The sequence below is a fragment of the Aquarana catesbeiana genome, linkage group LG10, assembly GCF_042186555.1.
Source record: "Aquarana catesbeiana isolate 2022-GZ linkage group LG10, ASM4218655v1, whole genome shotgun sequence".
In the NCBI taxonomy this organism is placed as follows: Eukaryota; Metazoa; Chordata; class Amphibia; order Anura; family Ranidae; genus Aquarana; species Aquarana catesbeiana.
The window spans coordinates 149,357,254-149,380,868 of record NC_133333.1 but is presented as its reverse complement, the minus strand read 5'-3'; positions in this window follow the sequence as shown (position 1 = coordinate 149,380,868).

The following is a 23,615-nucleotide window of genomic DNA, read 5'->3' as shown; positions in this document are numbered from 1 at the left end:
TATTTTCCTGAAATCAAGGGGTAACAAAGGTGACAGGGACGGGAGCTCCGGCACACAGCCTATGATTGACAGCCTCAACTCTATCTCTGTGTGCTGTGGGAAGTGGGTGTGTTCTTTCCCTCTAATGAGTTCTCAGCTCTCCTGAGTGTAACTTCAACTCCCCGACTCCTGCCTTCTGAAAGCTCTTGTGGATTTTAACTACAGACCCATCTATGAATGCTTTGATGGCCAAGCTGGCCCAAACAAACACTCTCCTGTACTAAAAGATGCTCACACTGGGAGGGCTGTATAAATTGTGTGTATCATGAACTACATACAGGATACAGTGCTGTGTTCCAGTAGTGGTACATGGACTTTTTACCCCATTCCCAGAACACCTCTGATTGGTTGAGGTAAAGAGATGGGTAGATGACATCATGATCTCCCCCTCAGCAAATAATGGCAAATCAAAAACGTCTTGTGAATGGATGAGCAACACCTGACTCAATTTTGTTCCCGAAAGACCACAAGAATTCCCTGTACTGCTACACACAAAGTACACAGCGCTCTCTGTTGGCGCATCTATTAGTAAAGTAAATAATTTATTTGAGCCCAAATGAACTATTTGAAGCTATAGTAAACCTGGAGTTAGGCCTTAGGAAAACCTAAACTCATTACCACACAACATAGGCCTACAGTTTCAGCAGTGAACAAGTGCAGGCAGTACACAATAGGAATGCCCCTGCAAGGCCCCAAAGACAAGATGGTGTGATGGGAGTAGCTTTAGGGCAGCCTTATTGGTTAGCAGGTCATCATGGCAGCAGGTCAACATCGCCAGGAGGCATTTATAATGACGTAGATCTACGTGGCTGGATGATGTGATTGATGTTGGATTTACATTGTGGGACATTGTTTATTTTTTAAGTAAAATACTTTTTCAAAGTGTGGTTGTTTTTAGTAATCTTTTAAATTTTTGGTGAATAATAAAAGGTAGGGATGAGATGAACACCCCCCCGGTTCAGTTCGCACCAGAGCATGTGAACAGACAAAAAATTTGTGCGATATGCGAACACCATTAAAGTCTATAGGAAGAATGAAGAATCAAAAGTGTTAATTTTAACCACATGCTGACAAGCGCACGACGATGTACGTCGGCACAATGGCACAGCTGGGCAAATGGGCATACAGGTATGTCCCCTTTAAATCGCGGCATTGTGCGGACTCAATGTCTGCCGGGGGCCCTCGATCGTGTCATGGAGTGGCAGAATGGGGAGATAGCTATGTAAACAAGGCATTTCCCTGTTTTCCCTAGCAACATGACAGGGATCTACTGCTCCCTGTCATCGGGAGCAGTGATCTCTGTCATGTCAGTGGTAGCCCATTCCCTCACAGTTAGAATCACTCCCTCGGACACACTTAACCCCTTGATTGCCCCCTAGTGTTTAACCCTTTCCCTGTCAGTGTCATTTACACAGTAATCAGTGCATTTTTATAGCACTGATCGCTGTATAAATGACAATGGTCCCAAAATAGTGTCAAAAGTGTCTGATGTGTCCGCCATAATGTCGCAGTCATGATAAAAATCACAGATCTCTGCCATTACTAATAAAAAAAATAATAATAAAAATTCTATAAATCTATCCCCTATTTTGTAGACACTATAACTTTTGCGTAAACCAATCAATATACATTATTGCGATTTTTTTAACCAAAAATATGTAGAAGAATATATATCGGCCTAAACTGAGAAAGAAATTTGTTTTTTTATATATTGTTTGGGGATATTTACAAAAAAAAGTAAAAAATATTGCTTTTTTTCAAAATTGTCAATCTTTTTTTGTTTATAGCGCAAAAAATAAAAACCGCAAAGGTGATCAAATACCACCAAAAGAAAGCTTTATTTGTGAGAAAAAAAGGATGTCAATTTTGTTTGGGTACAACGTCGCGCGACAGCGCAATTGTCAGTCAAAGCGATGCAGTGCCGTATCGCAAAAAGTGCTCTGGTTAGGAAGGGGGTAAATCCTTCTGGGGCTGAAGTGGTTAAATGATGTAACCAGGGCTATCTGATTAATCTGGCATGGATTTCCCATACGCATAGGGTCCACAAGCAGCATTATGGATTTGTCCCAGTTGGTATTGATTCCTGAAAAGGATCCATGCAAGTCTATTAAAGACATAACCGCGGACAGGGATGGACCCGTATCCCCCCAAAACACTAGAGTATCATCCGCATAGAGTGCTATCTTATCTTCACCTATAGATCTGCAAAATCCCACAATATATATAGAAGAGCGAATAGCCTCAGCCAGTGGTTCAATGGCCAGAGTAAAAAGAAGCGGGGATAGGGGACATCCCTGCCTCATCCCTTTGGTCAATGAAAAAGGGGCCAATACACATCCATTCACCTGTAACCTTGCACTTGTGGAGTCATACAAAAATTGTATCCATTTAATAAATCTGGGGCCAAACACATATCGTTTTAAGCAATTCCACAAAAAGACCCATTTTATACTGTCAAATGTTTTAGCTGCATTTAGTGACATTATAGCTCTATTTCCCATGTTGTCTGTTGGGAGTTGTAGATTTAGAAAAAGCCATCGGATATTATTTGCTGTAGATCTATTAGGAATAAAGCCTGATTGAACACAATGGATTTGTTTTGAAATGCATCCTGATAATCTAGTCGCCAATGCCTTTGCCAATAACTTGCTATCTGACGTTAACAAAGATATTGGGCGGTGTGAGTCAGGGTTACTTGGGTCCTTACCAGGTTTCAATGAGACAATAATTACTGCTTCATTCATAGTGGGGGGTTATGAACCCACCCCCATGGCATAGTTAAAGATATCAAGCAATTCAGGTAACAACACATCCCCATATATTTTATATATTTCCCCTGGAAGACCATCTGGTCCTGGTGCTTTATTATTAGGTAAGATAAATGCTGCATTTCTTAGCTCGTCCAATGTTAATGGGCCCTCCAAAGTCACCCTTTCATCATTTGAGATGCTTGGTAAATCAATAGTATCGAAGAATCTATTCAAGGACTCCTTCGAGTAGGAAACCCTGCTCTTAGATAGTGCCTAGTAAAATTCCCTGAATACCTCCAATATCTCTGGGGTAGTATCAGCCCTTATATTTGAAGATGATTGTAATTTAGTTTTATATATATATATATATATATATATATATATATATTATATGATGCCGGCCGCTGAGCTTTTACAATAGTTGCCAACAGATGTCCTGTCCCCTCTCCCTCCTCTTCTTAGCCACTGCTGCATAATGTAGTTGGCTACGAAGCCTTTCTTTTTTTGTATCTTCATTTGGATTACCGTATATACTCGAGTATAAGCTGACTTTTTCAGCACATTTTTTAAGCTGAAAAAGCCCCCCTCAGCTTATACTCAAGTGAGGGTCTCCCACTGTGTAATGCAGTCTTAACTCTTCGGCGGCCATCCACTGTAACAAAGCCCAATGAAGTTTGCTTATCCATTATATTGTATTTATCTATTGCGGAATCCATATACCGTAATTATTAAAGTCACCAACCAAAAGGCATGCATCTATTTTATCAGATACGAACTGAAAACATTTTTTAAATACTTACGTTGAGTATGGTGGGGGAATATATATATTTCCAATCACATATGGTCGGCCTGATAATGTACAGTACAAAAAGAAAATGCACCTTTACTATCCTTCTTAATTTGTCTACAATCCATTAGATATAAGTATAGACACTCCCCTGGAGTCTGATGTATATGTAGAATGATATTGAATATTAAACTGATTTTGTTTTAAGTAATGCAATGTCTCAGAGTTTAAATGGGTTTCCTGAAGACATATTACTGAGGGTGTAAATCTCCCTAGTGAAGTAAACACTGCTTGCTGCTTAGAAGGGCTTCATTCAAGGGAACCATGTCAAGCTGATCTCAAATAAACTAACCAAAATAATCAAACAAAATACAACAAATCCAGAATTTTCACTCCAACCCATGTCTCTCTACTTCCCCCCTTCAATCCGCCATCTCCAACATCCAATCCCTCATGGGTTCCCCCCATGAAGGCTAGGGAAAAGGCATCGACAGTGGGGGAAAGAAAAGGTGAGACAAAAGTATATTCCGAGAGCTGCACATAAATTAACATACAAGACAAACATACACAAACATGCACATAATTAACATAACAAAACAAAGACATATACAACAAATATATACAGAGACATAATCAGCATAACAAAACAATAACACAAATGTGAGGGCTATCTTATCGAGAGGGCCACAAAAAAATAGTGCTCTCTCTTCCCTTCTCCCGTTCCCAAAATATCTGTTCATACTCCCAAAAATAGGAGAGAAAAAAAAAGGGAAAAAATTGTCTTTGGGGAGTTAATTTGACCATTTATAATTGTCCAGCCACTGGATCGCTAGTACCGGGGATGCAAAAAAATGTGTAGTGCCCTGTGCTGTTACTTTGAGTTTAGCTGGAAAGAGTATAGAATAGGATAAGTCCAACTGCCTCAATCGGTGCTTCATTTCCATAAATCCCACCTTTGGCGCTGCACTGCTGCTGAAAAATCAGGAAAAAAGCTTATCTTTGAACCGTTCATCCGTATATCTGAAAGTTGTCTAGATCTCTGCAAGATAATATCCCTATCTTTATAATTCATCATTTTCAAGATCAGGGTCCTAGGTGCACCACCCACAGGTGATACTCTAGTGGGGACTCTATGAGCTCTTTCCACTGAAAAAACAGAGGAAAAATGTTCTGAGCCCATTGCAGATATGAGCCATTTCTCTATAAATTCAGCTGGAGTATTTCCCTCTACCCATTCAGGGAGGCCTACTATTCTAATATTATTCCGGCGGAGGTGATTCTCCAAGTCTTCCAATCGAGAGTCATGTATGGATATTTGTTGAATTAACTTTTTATTAGAGTTCACAGCTGTGTATAAGGGGTCTTCAACTGTTCTTATTCTCTCCTCAGCGGCTGTCATTCTCTCTTTAAAAATTATCTTGTCTGTTTGAGGTTAGATCCTCCCTCATTCCTTCCAAATTATGGGAAAGAATATTCACAGAGCTGTTACATGTAGTAATGGCTTTCAATATATTTGTCAGCATAATTATATGCTCTATCTCTAAGGTATTCAATATATTTGAGGATTTAACAGAGTTATTACACAAGGCATTCTCTGAGGCTCTGTTACTCATTGTTTCATCCGGATGTTCCAGTTGAGTTATTACTCCTCTGTCCATACCCTGGGACTTATCTGAACTGACAGAAGATCCCTCTATAACTGCTCCCTGCGATGAGGTGGATGCTGCAGACAAAGTTTCCTCTTTATCCATCTCTGGTGCATGTGCAAATTTCTGGAGACGAGTGACAATGTCTTGAGGTTTATCCTTCACAGTGTTCTTTGTTTTCTTTTCTGTACTGTTCTGAGGAATGCTTTCGGTTGCAGACTGGTCCTCAGAGTGAGCCACATTCCCCAAATTCTTCTTAGTCCTACATGTCATCTTCACACTCTCTTTATCCCTGTTCCCCTCGTTCCACCAACAATAAAAATGTATAAATATGGCTGGGGGAACACAGCGAGACTGAAAATGAAAAAGGCACTGATACCACCTAGACACCAGAGAGGGGAGAGGCTGGAAATAGACCCCCACTCAACAATCGGCTTATAATATAGCTATAAGCAAGCTTAAAAGTTGAAAGCAATCCAGAAGCAGGCCAGGTGGATCGCTTTAATAGCAGGGATGCAGCCTGAAGTAAGCTGGTGAACAACCAGTATGTTAACCAGCAATTATAGCTGACAAGCAGCTCATATAGCAAGCATATAATATAGCAGATTATAAGTAGAGTAGGTAACTAATATAGCAGGCAGCAGGTATAGCAAGCAGCCAGTATAGCAAAGAGCAAATAAAACAGGCGTCTGGCGTTTTTTTCTTTTTTCTTTCTCTTCCTTTCTTTCCCTTTTATCTCCTTCCTCCTTTTCCTCCTTCCTTCCTGCCTTCTCCTCTCATTCCCTCCCCCTCACTCCTAACTCCTTTCCTTCTTTATTTATATAACAAACAGTTGTTATAGCAGATGGTAAATACAGCAAGCAGCAGATATTATTTCTTGTATCAGATGACTAGTGCAGCAGGTTGTAAATATAGGAATCAGCTGATATACAGATGTTTTTCTTTTCTTTTTTCCTTTCTTTTTTTCCCCCCTTTCTTTCCTCACTCACCCACCTTCATGCCTTCTTTTCTTTTATATAACAAGCAGCTTTATATAACAAGTAGCAATAGTGGTGATAGCGGCAGCCAGTATTTTTCTATAGCAGACAGCTGATAGCTAATAAACAGCTATTATCACAGGCAGCGGGTAAAGCAAAAAGTTAATATATTTTTTAAATGTGAGGTAAGCTAAGTAATCAGATTTGCCATAGAGTGTGCCCAGAGATCCTGAAAGACCATGGGGGGGCTGTGGTGGGGCCACGGGGGGGCCGCTCAGTCACACCAAGTCACTTAAATACCTGATGCAAAGCCTGTTCAGAGATGCCGAGAAGGCAAGGCAAGGATACACTGAAAAGCAGCAAGCACTGCTGCGAGCGAGGCAGCAGTGAACCAGCTGACACATCAGCGATAGAGAGCGAGGGAAGATACCACCTAAGGGAAGCCAGTGCTCAGAGCTGGAATCCACACAGTGTTAGCGCTGCTAACATGGCTCACGTACCATCAGTCTTCCGGTCTCAGGATGCATTGTATTCTAGATACCACTTTCTTTATTGTGTTTGTACCCTAAACAGGTTTCCATTCACTATATCACTTTGTGTTACAAGGTTTTCACACATCTTTTCTCCAGCTCACCCTAACCAGTGGTGATCCTCCCTCTTGGTTCATTTAACGCTACACTTTTTATAATTTATCTATTTGGACTTTGTTTGTTTTGCAACTTTTTTATTCATTTAATTATTTCACATTGTGGTTTAGCACAGCAACTTCCATAACTTCACTTCCATATTCTGACATACCTGTTATATGCAGCTACCACTCTTCTATTTAACCATGGATGTTTTTGAATATAGGACGTCCAGGTCTTTTAATACAGACGGAGTCTTTGTTACCACTAATACAGACACTGAAATAAGTGGCCTTTTTCTTAGGCTCAAAAACCTGATGGTAACTGAATTACACCTGCAATGGGATATTGCGTTCTTGGAACAATGTATCAAAGAACACATGGTCCCAAGGGGTTTACGCTGGGATTTTCATCTCCAGAAGGGTGATACAGAGTTAGAACCCTGGTTCTGTTACTTCAATGAGGCAGGAATTACATTCCTTGGCTTCCTGGTGGATAGAAAATGTGTAATGCCCCGTACACACGGTTGGATTTTCCGATGGACATTGTCCGATCGGAGCGTGTTGTCGGAAATTCCGACCGTGTGTGGGCTCCATTGGACATTTTCCATCGGATTTTCCGACACACAAAGTTGGACAGCAGGAGATAAAATTTTCCGACAACAAAATCCGGTCGCGTCAATTCCGACCGTGTGTGGCCTGTTCCGACGCACAAAGTGCCACGCATGCTCAGAAGAAATTCCGACATGGGACAGCTCGTTCTGGTAAACGTAGCGTTCGGAATGGATACAGCACTTTCGTCACGCTGCAATGTTCAAAATGGTTTAATACAGCGCACTCTCTTCTTCTTTATAATGTGACAAGAATTAAGTAGTTTTGATGCTCATATTCACACACACTTCTCACAAACTTATTTCGTTACTATTTATCGGGATTCCCTCAATATATTTAGATTTCTCACATCTGACAACAACATTTTTGTATATTTTTGGACTTTAATGTAGATTCTTTTTTTGTGTTTCTCTTTTTTATTTTTTTTTTTTTGGTGATTTTGATTTGTACTCCCGAAAATGTTTGTGTGTGTTTTTGGTGACAAGTTCCCACAACACCACTAATATGTTGTTCTATTTAATCTGTAGGAGATTGTTTGGTGTTGTTGTCCCTTGTTAATTTCACATTGTACTTTAGAAATGTACCTGAATCGTCACCAACAAACTGTCCTTTTTGGATGAAAACACACACAGGAGAGTAGAATTTCCCTAAAAAAATTTTATTAAGGGCTCACAACTATAAACAAAGAGGGAGGCAACGCTGGAGAAACTGCAGAAGTGGGCGAAGCCTTGGACCCCCAGGGCACACATCAATTATTTAAAAGCAAAATTGGTGGCCTGAGGAGTCCTTATCTAAGGGAGGGCAGTCTGGTCCAGAAGTCCCAGAGATCCGGAAAGCAGCAGATGACATCTGTGTCCCCAGGCTGTGGTCATACGAGAGACTGCATCTTCTGTCAGACCAGACTGAACCCAGGGTCATCACTCTTTGGTCTTCTTTCCACGCTTCCTTACAGGCTTTGGCTGTGGTGGTGGAGTTGTGGCAGCAGGAGGAGGAGGAGGATCGTCCCTCTCAATGACATCCGTCTTGTGTGTCAGTTCCCCACTCAACCCCTTACGAAGGACTTTATAAATCAGGTCCTCAGAGATCTTGCATTGACCCTCCTGCATGCCCTGCAATTTTGTGGCAGCCATGCAGGCAAAGGCCTCTTCAGGACTGGGGAAGGCTCGGAGGGACGCCGAAGCCTCCTGGATCAGCCTGTACGCTGAATCCTGCACGGGACTCGGAGTGGCCTTCCTGGCTCGTTTATATGGCAGGCGGAGGGGAGGGACCTGAGACTCAGTCAGGCTGCGACTTGTCCCTGGCTTCTCTTGGCTGACACTTAGCCCCGCCTCCTCCTGGCTGCCACTAATCCCCGCCTCCTCCTGGCTGACACTAATAATCCCCGCCTCCTCCTGACTGCCTCATTCCACAGCCTCCTCCTGGCTGAGGTCTTCCTGTGTATGAAAAAGGGACATAGTTTTAGTTTTTTATTCATCAATCACACACAATTTTCACCTCCTGACTGCTGCAAATTCAATGTTAACAAATATAACAGACTATCCTTCTGAGCCCAGCAGTTTTCATTCTTGTCCCAATTTTGGGTGCCCACTACTGTCTATTGATATGTAAAACACTTTTTTAATCAGCAATTAGTGATCAATAATAACATCTAATAAACATCATTTATTTATTGACCAGAAATCTGCAGAAGAATGCTATACCTGACTCCAGCTGGGCTCCTCCACTTCTTCCTGGCTGGAAGGCCCAGGTTGGACATCGGAAGCCTCAGCTGGTATGAAAGGAAGAGTGGAAGGAAGAGTAGAGAGGGATTCCCTGACTTCAGTGTGGTCTGACAGAAATCGCAGTCTCTCATAGTACCACAGCCTGGGGACATAAACGTCATCTGCTGCAGCTCCGGACCTCTGGGAATCTGTGACCTTCTTGCGCTCCCTAAGATAAGTGCTCCTCAGGCCACCAATTTTAGCTTTCAAATAAGGGATGGTTGCTGTGGGGACCACCGGCTTCACCAACTCCAGCAGTTTCTCCAGCGCTGCCTGCCTCTTCTGTTTGTGATTATAGTGGGGGTGTCTCACTTGCCACAGACAGAGCAGCTCCCTGTACTTGTCTATGAACAGGGGCAGGAAATTGTGGTCGTTGAACCCATCCATTTTCTCTGTAAGACACAACACAAGACAAAGCCTAATGTCAGGCCAAACTCCCCTAATCTTGTTACAATATAGGCTTCCATTTTGAAGCAGTATAGGCCCAAGTTTAGATCCTACCTTCGTTAGCACGATCGGCGTCTCTGATGCTCCTTCCTCCGCTCACAGATCGTACGTAAGACGCGCGCGTTACGATTTATACACACTGCGCATGCGTATAACTCCGCCCGCCCCTGACGTTCTTTCTAGTCTATTCCCCACCCCTTTTCATTCGGCGCAGTGGAGGAAGAGTACATGGCGGAGAGACAGCAGGATAGTGCTAAGTACAGCAACGAGGAGGAGGAGGAGGAGGAAAGGCTGGAGCCTGAAACGTCCCGATCCAGAAGGAGATTAAAGGACTCAAATATGTCCTTTGGGGAGATGTTGGAGATGGTGGACATCCTGAAGAAGGCCGACTATGATGGAAAGTGGCCTTACCCCAACCCCAATGTCAGAAAGGCCAAGATCATGGCGAAAGTGGTCAGGAGTCTGCACCGGAAATTCGGGGTACGACGATCAAAAGATCAGCTCAGGAAGCGGTGGTCGGACCTGAAATTACGAGAACATGAGCAGTACAGAAAGATCCGGAGAGTGCTGCAAAAAAGTAAGTAGTTGTGCTGTGTTCCTATTCTTTATGTTTATTACGTTCGTGCTGCTCCATGTGCTTTTAGGAACTGTTGTACAGTTTAAAATGGCAACTTTCATGTTCATGGGCACATTATTCGTTCGGATCACACATTGTTATTTCGGACGATAAAATACCATTGTTTAGGCCATATGCATTTGGCCACCATTTTGACGCCCTATACTTGGCACTAAAAAAGCTACATCTTGGAACTCGGCTAAAATAGACAATTGTACCCCACTTCCAAGCAATGTTTCATCTTTATAGTTCTGACATCAAATATCTGTGTGCTAATTATACCATTTTTGTTTTACATAGGGGAGAAAAGACTCGGAGGACACCCCTCATCCGAGGAGACCAGAGCCCCCCTCCTCTGGAAGAAGGGGAAATCCCCCAACACAAGATGAGCAGGAGGAAGAAGACGTGGTGGAAGTAGTCACCACAACAGGTGAGTGTCTGCGACCACAGGCTCAGATAAGAGATGGATGGCGGCATTTTTTAAAAAAATAATTTATTTTGGGGTTCCTCTCTTTTTAGGTGATCGTGAGGTTGTGGATCCAGATCCTTTCACATCCGAAAGTGCCCAGATCCTGATCGGGAAGATCATGGGGTGTAATTTACAATTGGAAAACATCAAGCAAAACATCAATGATGTTATTCCAAAAAATAAAAACATCATTGATGTTTTGGGGCGAGTTTAAAACCCCTCCAAATCACTTTCTTCTTTTGTCTGCTACAATGTGCGAAATGTTTTTGTGATTTTTCCCAAAGCCAAATTTGGAGGATGCACACAGTGTGCCAACATGTGCTATCTGCCATCACGGGAGATCAATGGACGCGTTTTGGGGGTGCAACCCCTTCCTCAATTATAAAGTAGCGGTGAGGAAGGGCTTTCTCCCCCAAAACACGTCCCTTGATCCCCCGTGATGGCAGCTAGCACATGTTGACATTGGGAAATTTGTGTGCATCTTCCAAATTTGGCTTTTCCAGGGGTGATTTCCCCCCATCTGAACGCAATATCAAACACAGTTCCTAAATACTCATGTCTGATATTGCCTTCCAGTTCTACCAAATGTGAACTTTGTAAGATCAAGATTTGTGTCTTTCTTGTTGGTTTTACACAGGCCTGTTTTCTATAAAATGGACATTTTGATTTTGGATAATGACACCACAAAAATTGTTATACAACAAACATGTTGGTTTGTCAGAAAAACCTTTGGTAAATGCACATGTGATTGTGCAGGTATTAAAAAGATTGCTCATCAAGAATGTGTGGATTATTGTCTCAACACTACAACACTTTTGGGGTGATGTAATTGTTGTTTTAGGAGAAAATGGGGGTTATTTCCTAAGGGGAAATCCACTTTGCACTACAAGTGCTGTTTCAGTGCAGTTGTAGTGAAAAGTGTCTTTGCATTTAGTAAATACCAGCCAACAGTGCTTTGTAAAAGGTTACACAATCACGACATTTTCTGCACTCCACACATTTCTGTCAGGGTCAGCTCAAACAAACACAAGCAGTAAATGTCCACAAAGAAGAGCCTGGGGGGAGATGCCTGTCGAGAACTTGAGGTCCTGCAGACTTCTCCCTGTGGCCAAATACCGCAGGGTAGCGACCAACCTCTGCTCCAGAGTGATGGCTTGCCTCATGCAGGTATCCTGCCTGCTGATATAGGGGGTCAGCGAAGCCAACAAACGGTGAAACACGGGGTCCGTCATCCTGAGAAAGTTCCTGAAATCATCAGGATTATTCTCACGGATCTCACCGAGCAAAGGCATATGACAGAACTGGTCACGCTGAAGCAACCAATTCTTGGTCCATGAACTCCCCCCCACCCTGTTCATGGACTGGCCTTGTGTCAAGGTCAGGACCCCAACACCAAGCCCCCGCACAGCATGAACTGTACGAGGAGTACGCATACGAAACATGGCTAGAAAACGGTCGGCTGCTCAGAACGAAGTAACAGAACGCACTGAAGAACAGCAAGGCCTGTGAAGAGCGACCTGAAAAACAGCAACGAGCAGGCAAGATCACACAGAAAACTCTGATACGAAATGACTGCACGCACTGAAGAGCAGATACAAACCCACAAGCACAAACTGAACGGCAGAAAACGATCTGAAAGCCACGAGTCTGAAAAAGCGCGAATCGTCTCTCACCAAACTTTTACTAACACGAGATTAGCAAAAGGAGCACAAAGGGTGCCACGCTTGGTTCTGAACCGGCCTTTTCTAGTCTCGTCGTACGTGGTGTACGTCACCGCGTTCTTGGCGATCGGAAATTCCGACAACTTTGTGCTACCGTGTGTAGGCAAAACAAGTTTGAGCCAACATCCGTCTGAAAAAATCCTAGGATTTTGTTGTCGGAATGTCCGAACAAAGTCCGACCGTGTGTACGGGGCATAAGACTTACAGACATTGATAAGAATATCAAGGATCTTAACCACTAGCCGCTTGCCCACTGTTATATGATGGTGGGACGAGGCAGCTCTCGTTCTGGGTGAACGTCATATGACGTGATCACCTTCCCAAGCCGCTAGGGGGTACGAGCGCCGCGTCACTGGGGACCCGATGCGCATGCCCGGCGGCCAAGATGTCCGCCGGGCATGCGCGATTGCCCAGTAACTGAGCAGGACCATGGATCTGTGTATGTAAACAAACAGATCCACGTCCTGTCAGAGGAGAGGAGACCGATGGTGTGCCCTTGTACATAGGGACACCAATCAGTCACCTCCCCCAGTCAGTCCCCTCCCCCCACAGTTAGAATCACCTCCCTAGGACACAGATTTAACCCCTCTATCACCCCCTAGTGTTAACCCCTTCCCTGCCAGTCACATTTACACAATAATCAATGCATTTTTATAGCACGGATCGCTGTATAGATGTGAATGGTCCCAAAAATGTGTCAAAAGTGTCTGATATGTCCACGTCAATATCGCAGTCACAATAAAAATCGCAGATCGCCACCATAACTAGTAAAAAAAATAAATAAAAATGCTTTAAATCTATCCCCTATTTTGTAGACGATATAACTTTTGCGCAAACCAATCAATATACACTTATTGCGATTTTTTTTACCAAAAATATGTAGAAGAATACATATTGGCCTAAACTGAGGAAAAAATGTGTTTAAAAAAAAAATGGATATTTATTATAGCAAAAAGTAAAAAATATTGTGTTTTTTCAAACTTGTCCCTCTTCTTTTGTTTATAGCGCAATAAATAAAAACTGCAGAAGTGATCAAATACCACCAAAAGAAAACTTTATTTGTGGGGATGATAAAAATTTAATTAGGGTGCAGTGTTGCATGACTGTGCAATTGTCATTCAAAGTGCGACAGCACTGAAAGCTGAAAAATAGCTTGGGCAGGAAGGGGGTGAAAGTGCACTGTATTGAGGTGGTTAAAGATAAACTGACTCCTTTCAGTGCACTGTATTGAGGTGGTTAAAGATAAACTGACTCCTTTCAATGCCTCACTGGAATACATATCTCTCTCCACCAGTCTGTGAAACCATCTAGAAAAAGAAGAACGTGACAAGAGTGAAAGTGTCCCCTCCTGCGAACATGGGAGGTTCCGTTCCCCCCATGGATGTTTCTGAGCCACCAACCCTAATCACAGACAGGAGATTGGTTTATGAACCAAACAGACCTGATAATACCAGGTCTTCCAGAGGGGGCGATGGTGTTTATACCCCAAGGTGAGGGCCCCATGTGGCATCCTATTGGGGGGACCCGCACCAGGGGAGACATCCCTGTAACTCCAGGGGTGAAGGTTCCAAAACTAGGAATAGACAGCCCCAACAGGGAGGTACTAGCAGTCAATATCATAGAGATGGATATGAAAATTCACCTAGGAATTGGTATAATAATTGATTGGGATATAGTGGAAATAATTATGGCTCTCCCAGTACCCCGATCTATACCCATAACTGCTTTGCGTCTCTTCGTGGTGAGGGGTCACGTGACACGCATCGAGGTCCATATCCATATATGAACAGGGAAGATGAGGAATTATCTAGATCTCCGTACAATTATAATCAAAATGATTATGGTCCATCTCAGTATGCGGATTTTCACATACCCACCAGGAACCAGTCCAGAAGTCCAAAACCAAATGAGGTTCCAGAGGGGGGTGACGCATACAAAGGAAAAAGAAAGAGGACACATTAGATGCAGGAATTTTTAACTTTAAGTAAATCGGAACTTACTAGTGCAAAGAAATTAGTGTTGGATAAAAGGCTTAAATACATCCCTCCGAGAAAATTGAATACAATTTCCACTTTTATAGATGTACAGAAATACATTTGCAGGCTCAGTGTACAAAGATTTTTTCTCTCACAGCCCCCCCCCCCCATTCTGAGAGTAAGAGCTCAAGATGACAATGTCCATTCTGGTTTGGCTAACCCTTCCCTGTTCAATCCTCCTGGAAATATGGCTCCATCATTAAATGTATTTCGGAGTTTGGTCCTTAAAGATCTAGCTTCACTACCTAACAAGAAGATTCACACAAACCCCACCATCACTAGTGGACTAAAGTCAATATGTGAAAATAAAGATCTGATTATCCGCCCCGCTGACAAAGGTGGGGGGATTGTAGTCCTAGATAAAAGTGACTAGATCAGGGAGATGAGCAGGATACTTGAAGACAAATCCACATATGGTCTTTTACCTAAAGACCCTACTGTGGAATATATGAGAACCCTGATATAACTAATTGATGAAGGTTCAGCACTGGTTATCTTGGACAAAAAAGAAAGAGAATGTTTGGTTCCTCTTGCTCCTAGAATCCCGGTGATTTATTATTTTCCCAAGGTACAAAGTACACAGTCAATCCCCCTGGACGTCCCATCGTCAGTGGGATTGACTCTGTTACTTCCACAATTGGACGTTATATAGATTTTCATTTACAGCCCTTGGTAAAAAAGATTCCTTCCTACATCAAGGACACCAGGGATGTTATTAGACTTTTATGCAGCGTACTTTTCGACTGACTTTACGATGGACTTTCTGAATGAACGGACTTGCCTACACACGATCAACCAAAGTCCGACGGATTCGTACGTGATGACGTATGACCGGACTAAAACAAGGAAGTTCATAGTCAGTAGCCAATAGCTGCCCTAGAGTCGGTTTTTGTCCGTCAGACTAGCATACAGATGAGCGGACTTTTCGACCGGACTCGAGTCCGTCAGACAAATTTGAAACATGTTTCAAATCTAAGTCCGTCAAACTTTTGAGAAAACAAAGTCCGCTGGAGCCCACACATGATCGAATTGTCCGACAAAATCCGGTACGCCGGACCAAGTATGCCGTAAAGTCCGATCGTGTGTACGCGGCATTAGAGTCAACAGAGTATCATAAAAACATGATTTTGGTAACAGCTGATGTTGCGGCCCTGTACACTTGTATACCTCAGGCTCTAGGGTTAGCTGCAGTGGATTATTTTTTATCTAGGGACTCTACTATTCCCATTTTACAGTAGGCTTTATGGCTTACTTCCTTACTTGCCACCATGGTCAATGGCTTTCATCTGTTCCTTATGGTCAATTCCTTCGTTTGCGAAGAAATTGCACCAATCCAGCTGAATTTTTACATCAAGCCGATACTTTAAAAGTTAAATTTGTCGAAAAGGGCTACAAACCTTGTGATTTAGATAGAGACATTGTTAGAGCTACTCAGAGAGATAGGAGTTCATTGTTGACTGACAATCCCAAATCCATACAGGATAATACGTTTTGGTGGTCCTTCTTTACAGCTTTCTCGATGTAGCATAAGCAAATAAAGAGGATCATCAATAGGCATTGGGGGGTTTTATTGAATGACAGGTTCCTGGGACCAGTTCCCCCACAGCGAGCAGGGGTCATATTTAGGGGTGCCAGGTCCCTACAAGGGGATGTCACCCCCAATATTATTGATCCTCCTAAGAGAGCGAGTCCACAAGTACTTCTCGTAGTTATCAAATGAAGAACTTCACGACTTGCGCTAGGAGATATATAGTGTATCTTATCACCTGCCCTTGCAGTAAACAATATGTGGGGCGTACCATCAGGACCTTTTCTGTAAGAGTCAATGAACATCTGACCAGTATTAAAAATGGCCGCACTAATCACAGTGTACCTCGCCATTATTTACTACATCATGACAAGAACCCCAAGGGGACTCGTTTGCAAATCATGTTAAATTTGTTCCCCATTGAAGGGGTGATTCTTGTTTATGAGGTGTATCCAGATTAGAAACATACTGGATACATGAACTTAGGTCTTATTCGCCATTCAGCATGAATATCAATTGGGACATCAATTGCTTCATTAATCGTGCTTGAATGTCCCTTGATACACTCTTCCTGCGTCTTTCTCACATTGTGACATATGTACATTGGTACCGTGCCGACAGTGTGATATACACATTGTGATTTTCTGTACCCTGTTGTTTTAGAGCTAATGATCTGATGTTTATACAAAAGTGCCAGATTTTCTATTTCTATTTTTATCTTTATATTTATTTTTCTTTTAGATGTTTTTTATTGTTTCCTACATGCATGTTAATTAGTTATCACCCATTTAGTGTACATATGCCAATTAGTGAATATTGTCTTATTTGCATTTGTTTAACTATGGACAATATAGGATTTGTGTTGTTTATGTGGTCTTCCATGTTATTTCCGTGGTCACGCTGACTGCACATCCATCGCGAGGCTTGGATTGCCTCTCATGTGACATACATGAGTGTGTTAGTTGACGTCAGCACGCTATGATGTTATGATGTTGGTGGCGCCGACATGATCTGGTTCGGGGCCATGTGGTGGTGCATGCTCCGTCTGGCGCCAGTGCCGTGTGTGCCGTGCGTGTCCGCAATGGGGAGCAGGGCTGTGCGTGCTGTGTTACCCATTCCCAGCATCTGATGTTGTTGACATCGCAGTGCTGTGATGGTGCTGTGCTATTTTCGCACCCCATTGAGAGCGTCTGACGTTGCGTGACATCACGCTATGACCTGTTAGCAGCCTGTGTGATTGGCGGTTATGCATGTGGTAGGTCACATGACTGTAGTATTATCAATTCTGATCTGCAAGGACAGTCCCTGTTGGTTAAGTATTGTTGGGAATCACATTTTGTAGCCAATCATGTGTGTCATTATGTTAGGAGTCTGTTCTTTATAACCTGACAACGAGGCTTGGAACTCAATTCTAGATACGCTTGTAGTTGGGATTATATTGGGTGGAATTTAACGGGAATAGTTCCTGGATCTCCCTCTCATTGGCTAGATTTTACTCATGATTGTCCATAATGAGGTGTGGAACTCATGCCGTAGCCTCGTTTTCCGGTGTAGAGATTGAGGGTGGAGCTCCCCTCCCCCTTCTTGTTTAATCAGTTAAGCTATATATATGAGCAATGTGGGTGAGCAATGTTATGCCCCAGTTGAAAGCCTCTAGGTCAAAACGCTTAGGGCTTGCTATACATGCTTCCCACATTGCTTTTTTCCATTTTGTGATCACTTTTTTATGCAATCATCTGTTATGTGATGAGCTGTTTTTTAAAAGATTAAATATCTTTAAAATTGTATGACCTGCACCATATGAAGCCTCTTTTTTCTCGTTTTTCCCGTTTTTGCCATATGATTTCAATGGGGACAACGGTCCAATTTTTGTCACTGGTCCTCCATTTGGACCTACCTTTGAGGTCCAGTCTTCATTCTCCTTGGAGATACCAACTGAGTCGTGGAGATTGGGTCCCTACATTTGGATTCCCTACTTGCCAATCGATCCAACACCCATTTCAGGAGTGATTCCTCTACAGGCTGTGACCTTTCTCAATTTGGTTCCACCGATGAGTCCTTGGCTTTGGGCCAATATAAGCACCATTGACCCACTGTCGTATGGTAGGTTGGTCCACCTTATCCGGTAAGAAGTATCTAACCATAACTGTCTATCAGATTAATGTCTTTCCAGTTGTGCACATGCCACAGAGTTGAAAAAACGCTTCTTCGTTTAGATTTGTTTCAACACTTACCACTGAAGATGTTATTACAACTACATGATTGGACACTGCCATATGAAGTTTACTCTTATTTTTTTTGTTTAGGGGGCTGGGACTTTCTTGTATTCTAGATACAATTTTCTTTATTGTGTTTGTACCCTAAACAGGTTTCCATTTACTATATCACTTTGTGTTACAAGGTTTTCACACATCTTTTTCTCCAGCTCACCCTAACCAGCGGTGATCCTCCCTCTTGGTTCATTTACAGTGGAGACGGAAAGTATTCAGACCCCCTTAAATTTTTCACTCTTTGTTATATTGCAGCCATTTGCTAAAATCATTTAAGTTAATTTTTTTCCCTCAATAATATACACACAGCACCCCATATTGACAGAAAAACACAGAATTGTTGACATTTTTGGAGATTTATTAAAAAAGAAAAACTGAAATATCACTTGGTCCTAAGTATTCAGACCCTTTGCTCAGTATTTAGTAGAAGCACCCTTTTGATCTAATACAGCCATGAGTCTTTTTGGAAAAGATGCAACAAGTTTTTCACACCTTGATTTGGGGATCCTCTGCCATTCCTCCTTGCAGATCCTCTCCAGTTCTGTCAGGTTGGATGGTAAACGTTGGTGGACAGCCATTTTTAGGTCTCTCCAGAGATGCTCAATTGGGTTTAAGTCAGGGCTCTGGCTGGGCCATTCAAGAACAGTCCCGGTGTTGTTGTGAAGCCATTCCTTCATTATTTTAGCTGTGTGCTTAGGGTCATTGTCTTGTTGGAAGGTAAACCCTCGGCCCAGTCTGAGGTCCTGAGCACTCTGGAGAAGGTTTTCGTCCAGGATATCCCTGTACTTGGCCGCATTCATCTTTCCCTCGATTGCAACCAGTGGTCCTGTCCCTGCAGCTGAAAAACACCCCCACAGCATGAAGCTGCCACCACCATGCTTCACTGTTGGGACTGTATTGGACAGGTGATGAGCAGTGCCTGGTTTTCTCCACACATACCGCTTAGAATTAAGGCCAAAAAGTTCTATCTTGGTCTCATCAGACCAAAGAATCTTATTTCTCACCATCTTGGAGTCCTTCAGGTGTTTTTTTTAGCAAACTCCATGCGGGCTTTCATGTGTCTTGCACTGAGGAGAGGCTTCCGTTGGGCCACTCTTCCATAAAGCCCCGACTGGTGGAGGGCTGCAGTGATGGTTGACTTTCTACAACTTTCTCCCATCTCCCGACTGCATCTCTGGAGCTCAGCCACAGTGATCTCTGGGTTCTTCTTTACCTCTCTCACCAAGGCTCTTCTCCCCTGATAGCTCAGTTTGGCTGGACGGCCAGCTCTAGGAAGGGTTCTGGTCATCCCAAACGTCTTCCATTTAAGGATTATGGAGGCCACTGTGCTTTTAGGAACCTTAAGTGCAGCAGAAATTTTTTTGTAACCTTAGCCAGATCTGTGCCTTGCCACAGTTCTGTCTCTAAGCTCTTCAGGCAGTTTCTTTGACCTCATGAGTCTCATTTGCTCTGACATGCACTGTGAGCTGTAAGGTCTTATATAGACAGGTGTGTGGCTTTCCTAACCAAGTCCAATCAGTATAATCAAACACAGCTGGACTCAAATGAAGGTGTAGAACCATCTCAAGGATGATCAGAAGAAATGGACAGCACCTGAGTTAAATATATGAGTGTCACAGCAAAGGGTCCTACTTAGGACCATGTGATATTTCAGTTTTTCTTTTTTTAATAAATCTGCAAAAATATCAACAATTTTGTGTTTTTCTGTCAATATGGGGTGCTGTGTGTACATTAATGAGGAAAAAAATGAACTTAAATGATTTTAGCAAATGGCTGCAATATAACAAAGAGTAAAAAATGTAAGGGGGTCTGAATACTTTCCGTCCCCACTGTAGCACTACACTTTTTATAATTTATCGGTCACAGGATGGCAAGGTTGAAGGGGAGAATTTAGCCGAGGAGCACTATCTCATCATGTCCTCTGACATTGCACGTCCTCTCTCACTGCCGTGCCCCGAACCTTTGGTCTACAATTTGTCTACCGTTTTCGGAGATTTCTATGGTAAGCTTTAGGCTACTTTCACACTGAGGCAATTTACAGGCACTACAGTGCTTTCACAATGGAGCGGTGGGCTTGCAGGACAGTAAAAAAAGTCCTGCAAGCAGCATCTTTGCAACACTTTAAGAGTGGTGTATACACTGCTCCTAAAGCGCCCCTGCCCATTGAAATCAATGGGGCAGCGCCGCCAAACCGCCGGCAAAGTGCCCAGCTAGCGGCTGAATAGCGCAGCTAAAACTACGCTAAAGCGCAGCTAAAAAGAGTGACGCCAGCCCGCCCCAGTGTGAAAGTAGCCTTATAATTGTCTTACCCCAGAAAAACATTTTAACTTTACACAAGATAATTTTGACCAGTTTGTCAAAGATCTCTCTCTACCCAAATTGACATCCTTATACCTTGAGAAACTTAACGCCCCTATTTCCCTGAGGAACTCGCAAAAATAGTCAAAGATCTTTCTCTTCATAAATCCCCAGGGCCAGACGGTCTCACATACCACTACTATAAAACTTTTTTGCCCACTTGCTGCAAATATTGGAGTTATTTGGTACATTATTCCACGGAGACACCCCACATTGCCAGTTTACTCACTCTTATATTTCAGTAATACCTAAACCTGTCCCTTCCTTAAAGCTTTGCAGGCTTTGTACTCTCAAACATCTGCACAATTGCAGATGGCCTCCTTTCTGTCTCCTTGTTTTCCCATGTCAAACGGTACCAGACAGGGAAGCCCTCTGCCTCCCCTCCTTTTTATCCTTTGTCTGGAACCTCTAGCACAGTGGTTCTCAACTCCAGTCCTCAGGGCCCCCCAACAGGCCAGGTTTGCAAGATAGCTGAAATACATCACAGGTGATATCACTTGCTGCTCAGTGATTGCAGTATTCTAGTCTGCAACTCCCCAAGGTAATACTTAAAATCTGGCCTGTTGGTGGGTCCTGAGGACCGGAGTTGAGAACCACTGCTCTAGCAGAAGCAATTCAAAGTCACCCAGACATCAAGGGGGTATTGATGAGACAGCGGAAGTACACGTTATCTCTCTTTTCTGATGATATTCTTTTGAAATTGACGAATCCTATCATCTCACTCCCTTCCCTGCACGCTCTTCATTCTTTTGGGACCATATCAGGCTATAAAATTAACACTGCTAAAACTGAAGCCCTTCCCCTAGACATATCACCAGATTTTTTAGTGCAATTTTAAAGTACGTACTGTTATAAATGGTGCCCTCAATCACCTAAATACCTAGGTATCCAGCTTACTCCCTCGTACTCTAGCATTTATTCAACTAACTATCCTCCCTTGTTTCAGGACATCTACCGATGTCTCCACCAATGGGTTATCTCCGTGTTAGGTAGAATTAATGTTTTGAAAATTTCTGTGTTGCCACGTTTGCTATATCTCTTTGAAACACTACCGGTTGCTGTACCTATTAGTCAGCTTAAAGCTCTTCACAGAGGTTTTTTGAAATTCATATGGAATAACAAAACACATTGTATTGCCAGCTCAGTGGTCTTCTCTCTAAAAACTCATGGGGGTCTAGGAGCCCCTGATATTATTAAGTATTACTATTATGCCTCTCACCTCCGAGCTGTCATTTCCTGGTCTTGTCAGGTGGCTCCAAACCGGTGGTCAGAGATTGAACGGGGTGCTCTCTATCCGTTACACCCATGCTCCTTGGTATGGTCCCGTTCTCTTCAGACTGACCCCGTGTTGAAGCGCATGTGTCTGGCACCAATCCTATTCACCGTGTCCATATGGTGTAAATGTGCCCTGAAATACTCTCTCTCCTCACCATGTCCTCCTCTATCTAATATATTGTTTAATCCAGTCCTGCCAGATAGTTTGTCCTTTGGACACCTCTTGCCATGGGTGCAGACCCCTCTCTTCCAATTACGAAATATGGTACACCCAGTAACTCGCAAACTGCATACTTTTGCGACACTGCAGGAAAAGTTCTCTATCCCTCAAAACTTATTCTATTTTTACCTACAGGTCAGGAATCTTTTTCAATCAATGTCCCCGTCTTTCACCCTAGATGTACCTACACTTTTTGAGTGTGCTGAGGGGCCACACCAACTCCATTTAATTTCCTCCATATATCATATACTACATGACTCCACCAAGGTACTAGATAACACCCACTTATACATGCGTAAATGGAACATACTTTTGGGGCGTCCTATTCCCTTGCAGTTATTGGCAAAAATCTGGTCATCAACTTTTAAATCCTCTAAGTGTGTGGTGCAGAGGGAGCCAGCCGTGCAGATCCTAATGTTTTGGTATGGGACCCCGGAGCTTATCCATCATATAGATCCTACCCTTTCAGCTAAGTGTTGGAGGTGTGGGATGGAGACGGGCTCACACTTTCATACTTTTTGGTCTTGTTCTCTTGTTCAGCCATTCTGGTCAAAGATAAGGCAAATACTTCAGAGCGTGATAGGCTTATCACTCCCTTTAGACCCTATCCATTATTTATTAGGGCTCCCTTTTCCAGGTGTTACTAAACCAGTTAAGCATCTGATCTCATATATCCTTCTAGCGGCTAAAAGGGCTATACCGTTGTGTTGGTTGTCAACTATTCCTCCATCCCAATTACAACTTTTGCAACTTGTAGCGGAAATCAGGAGGATGGAATACAGTGTCATAACAAGAACCTTCAGGGCCCCGATGCAAGAAACCATGAAGGGCCCCCCTGACCACCCGGACAGGGCTCTTTCCTCCCAGCCCGGTGGCGGAGCAACAGGGCCCGAGCGCAAATGGATGGCTGCATATAAAGGAACCGATTTCTCAATTCCCCCCTGCTTCTCCTCTTCTCCCTCCCGCAGGCATTCAATGGCTGCATGAGGAAAATGGAGAGATTGGATCCCCTATGCCAGTGTTTCTCAATCTTTTTCCAGTTAGGGCACCCTTGAAGTATACCCCTAGATAAATGGGGTTGCACTGTAACCACTCTGCAACTGTGTGCATTTCATGCAGTTGCAGCATAGTAATGATGCATTTAAGGGGTTAAAACAGGCGGTCAGGAGGCAACATATTGCCTCTTTACCGGCTGTCAAATGCCTCTGAAAAGTGATCTGTGCATGGATCGCTTTTCAGAGGAAGATATATAGATATATAGATATAGATATATATCTATATCTATATAGATAAATATACACAAACACATGTAAATACACACACATATATAAACACACACATATATATATAAATGCACATATGCACACACATATAAACACATGTACACACACCTACATACATACATGTACATGCACACCCACATACACCCACATATACATGCACACACACACATACATGCACGCACACAGACACACATAC